We start from the raw sequence: 5,017 nt of genomic DNA, 5'->3' as shown, positions 1-5,017 counted from the left end.
TGTGGGCTCTGGAAAGTAAAGGCTGCCTTCTAGCCAAGTCCTCAGGGCCTGTTGACTCACCCATTTTTACAGGCAAGTGGTGACACCATCCATTCCATTCCCCACCAGTGCCGAGCCCTGTATTTGGGTCACCTGATTGAGTGTGACTATTACCGCTAATAAGGAATTTGAATTCGAGTCTAATGAACAGTGTAGAGAAATAATCAAAGAGAAAAATTGTACCTCTGATATTTCATGAGATTGTATATTGAAAGAGAGGAGAACATCTCATACAGAAGATTATTGTGATACAGTCGAAAATGAACAGGGCAAGCCGTAATGAGCCTGTTCTAATACCAGACATGTTTAAACTGCATTCTTAAGAATTTAGGAACTGTCGTTGAATAAAATACCCGAGAGAGCAGAGACACGCACAGTGTCAGGGCACTGCAGAAAGTAAAAGAAAAGCTTCAGTGGAGGTTTAGCTGAAGAGGTATGATAAAGGCCATGATGTCTTTTGATGTTGTCTAATGTACATTGTAAAACGTTACATAGATCATTCATCTTCCTCCTACAACTGTTTGTTGCCTTTCTCACCATATATATGCATGATGTGTATGCTCCGACTCACTTAGAGGAAAAATGAGTTCTGAGCCCAGATTTCTTCAGAGAGATCAGTAAGTATACATATGAACAGACTGATGAGCAAGAAGCTCAGGGAAGAGCTAATCTAGAATCTATGATACTTTTTTTTTCTTCAGTAACCGAGAAAACATTCAAATTCAAACAAATTTCCAAAAGAAAGAGTGACCCTAATTATGTTTTATGATATCTGGCCCAAGAAATAAGACACACAACAGCAATTGAAATGAAAGACCTTAAAGGAAGAGAAGACAGTGAAATGCTGATAATCGCTTCTATTATAATCACTAGTAATTATCCTAAAAGAGAGTAATGCTATTTCCACATTTCTTAACTTTTCCAGTGCTGGTATTGTTATATTTTCTGAGATTTGTGGTGTCTGCATACTTGATTTATTTGAATTCAGAATGCTTCTTTTATTCCTGCAGGGCTTTTGTGTTACCATTAAAATAGCAAGCTTTGCACTGTCATGATGCACCAGTTCAAACAAAAGGAAAGAGACTAAATAAATATTATCCAAATAATATACGAAGATATTTGTTGAATGACATCATATTTTCCTGTTTCTGTTTGTGAAGATGGAGGAGATCTCTGTGGTCATTTGATACATAGGAGGCATGTGGACTATTAGGTTTTAAAAGACACAGAGGCTTTTAGGGATCATGGCTTTCTCAGTCCATGTTGATGTATCAACTGGATTCTGATAACCTGGAATCAAGATCTAGCCTGTTCTTAAACCACTTGTTTAGAGGTTGTCCTTTGCATTTTCTACACTGATTCAGGTTTAAGAAATATTTAAGGTACAATGTACTCAATGGAAATTCTGTCTGTCTTCAGAGACCCAGATTTGAATGATGAAACATTACAAATCAGGGTGTAGACTTGCAAAGTTGGTTGCTCCTACCCAGTTATCATATACTCATGACTTCAGGGAGACATGTCTACTGAATTTGGTGGCTACCTGTATTTACCAGCCTTACTTCAAGTGAGAGGGAGGAAGAGAGGATTAGGTGAAGACTCTACAATAGTCAGTTTTCTATTATTATAATAAACAGTGAAAAAAGCTAATGCTTGCCTTGACTCAGTTTTGAAAATTTAGTCCAGGATTGCTCAACCCAGTTGCTTTGGGTCTGCACTAGTATATCATGGCAGAGGAACAAAACCCATAAACCATAAACCATAAACAACAACATATAAACATAAACCATAAACAAACCATAAAGGTTTGTTCCCTTCAAGGGCATATCTTAAGTGACCTCTATACCTTTCATTAGGCTCTAGTTCCTAAGTATTTTACCACTACAATAGCACCACCCTGTTAAGTAAACCTGTATCATATGAATATCTGAGGACAATGGGGAACATTCAAACAATGGCAAATATATAACTCAAAAGATTCTAATAAAAATTATTAGAAATAATAAATTTGCCATATTAAAAGATATAAAACTACTATTTAAAACTCAGCACTTGTATATGCTAATACAAAATTATCTAAAATTGGAATCAAGAGAGCAACCTCACAACAAATATGGAAATATTAATGAGGAAAAAGTTTAACCAAAGACATAAAAGATCTCTATAATGAAAATTTTGGATGTGGGATATTGAATAGGAAACCAAAAACAAAACAAACAAAGAAACAAAAATTCCTAAAAGTTTCAAGTTCATTGAGTCACAGAAATTTCAACTTGTTGATGTAATTTTGAACAAAAATATAACAAAACAAAAGTTTCTGTATTATTTGACTTCATGATATAGTAAGAAGCTGTAGCCATCAAAAGAACACAATATTGTAAGAAAGAAAGAGACAGTATTAATTAGCAAAACAGAACAGATAGTCTAAAAGTAAAGTCCCATATCAACAGCCAACCTACTTTCCACTAAAAGAAAGTGTTTTTGGTTAATTCAGAATAAAACTACAGTCAGATTTTTACTATTTCCAAAATGCAATCGTGACTGAAATATAGACATAAATATTAGACTGGAGATCTACAACATTGCTGTTTAAAACAAAAACAAAAACCAAACCAACAAAAACAAAACAAAACAGGAAAAACATTGCCTAGAAACAGAATGGAGAAGGCCTTTAGTGGGGCAAGATCCTAAAAGTGCAAGAAACAAAACAAAAATAGGAAAGATGGCATCAAATTAAAATGTTGCTACACAGCTAAGGAAGGACTCATTAAAGTGGACAATTGATAGCACCTGACAAAACAGTTCCATGCTATATACTGTTCAAGGGATTAACACATTGGATATAATAAGAATTGCAGAAACTCAATAGAAAAACAAATCAAAGCCGAAAGACTTAACTAGATATTTCTCAAAGGAAAATACCACTAATACTTCACTAATAACCATGGAAATGAAAATCCAAACTATACCCCAGTAAAAATGACTTATTAAAAATGACTCAATATGTCAAGTGCTAACAGGGCCCTTGCATACTCTTGATCCAAGTGATCAGTTGAACATGTAGTGTTTTCCAGAGCGGTGTGTGTTGGAGCACATTGATTCAAGCCAATGGTGCTGTTCTTGGTGCTTGTGGAAGCTTTGGGATGTGAGTCTCCAGCTGGTAGAAATGAGTCATTGAAGATTATAGCTGCTCTAAGGTCTGGGTGCATTCTGGTTTCTGTCTACTTCTGTGATGCAATAAGCTTCGCTTATTGCCATATCTTCTCCCCCAGGATGACCCGAGAGGCTGTGAAACCATGGGTATGCAAAAATCCTCTATCATTGAGTCTGTGTCTATACAGTGTCTTCTAGCATCGAATCTGCTTCTGTGAGCTATTTTGTCACAGTAACAAGAAAAGTAATTCATAGAAGTGGAAACTTATCAATTCCTCCATGTATTAAAATCACAACTACTGTAAGTGCCAGCAATTATAACTCATAGCAAAAGAGATTATCCTGTTACAGAGAAACCCACACTTTCATGTTCAAGGCAGTATTGTTCACAGTAGTCAAGCAATGGAAATAATCTTATGTTTCCATCAAGTGATAAATGGATTTGCACATACTTCAATATTCAACCACATGACAGACGGATTCTTGTCACATGTAACAATATGAATGGAAGGGGTGATTGTTATATGTGAAGAAAGACAGGTAGAGAAAGATACTACTACATGTTGTCATATGTAGAATCTAGAAAAGTCAGTCTTGTATAAATTGAGAGTAGATTTGTGGTTATTTGAACTTGAGGAGTATGGAGCTGTGAGAAGACAGTATGAAGAAAGCTGACTGTTGAGTAGGTAAGGGACAAGAAGAGAGACTGTCTAGTCCCTCTGCAATGATATTGTACAGGGGAGTATCAATCAAGAATGTACCATGTATTTCAAACAGAAACGTTGTTATCATAAAAGAATGATAGATGTTTGAGGAGATAAAGATAGTCAACCCTATTTGAATACACACACACACACACACACACACATACACACATGCGCACGTGCGCGTGCGTACACACACACACATCAGGTGGTACCCATCAAAGTATGTAGTTTCAATGACTTTAGAAGGACTGGAGGAGCTGAAGGGGACTGCAATCCCATAGGAAGAACAACATCAGCAAGCCAGACTACCCTACCCAGTGCTCCTAGAGTCTAGACCACCAACCAAGGAGTGTACAGGGAGGGATCCATGGTTCCAGGGACATAGGTAGCAGAGAGTGGCTTGTCTGACATCAATGGGAGGAGAGGCCCTTGGTCCTGTGGAGGTTTGATGCCCCAGTGTTGGGGGATACTGGAGGGGTGGAGCAGGAGAGGGTGGGTGGGGAAGCACTCTCATAGAGGCAAAGGGGAGAGAGGAGAGGGAGGTGTTCTGATGGGGGCTGGGAAATGGGATGTCATTTAAGATGTAAATGAATAGAATGATTAATAAAAATAAATATAATTAAGGAATAAATCTTGACTATGTGTTGGTCATGATCTTGATGTCTTAAGACATGATGGTGGAGGTATTCCACTGGAGTTGTCTCTCCTTGGTAGTAGAAGGGGTGTGTGTGGTGAACGAACTGTGCCTCCTGATCCTTTCAAAACAATGGAACAACGCTGTTCTTGTGAATGAACAGGGTACAGAAGACTGCCCTGGATGTCAGATGCTCTCAGTGACAGAAAGAAAAGAAGCTGCTTGAGTGTGTAACTGGTCAGTAGTGAAATATAATTAAACACAATGGCTGATTAATTCTCGCATGTGTTTTTTTGTTTGTTTTTGTTTCAGAAGACACAAACAAATGACACACTCATTTTCTATATTCAAAGACTTGAGAAGAATACTTGTAGGGTCCCAAGAAGTTCCTTATTCAGGCTTCTGTGACTCCCCTTAAGATGACTCTTGTACTGTGATTATAAGAGCATGAGGAGACTGTTTCTGTCACTGACCCTGTCATACA

The sequence above is a fragment of the Arvicanthis niloticus genome, chromosome 4 (genome assembly GCF_011762505.2).
Source record: "Arvicanthis niloticus isolate mArvNil1 chromosome 4, mArvNil1.pat.X, whole genome shotgun sequence".
In the NCBI taxonomy this organism is placed as follows: Eukaryota; Metazoa; Chordata; class Mammalia; order Rodentia; family Muridae; genus Arvicanthis; species Arvicanthis niloticus.
Note: the sequence above shows the minus strand (reverse complement) of the source record.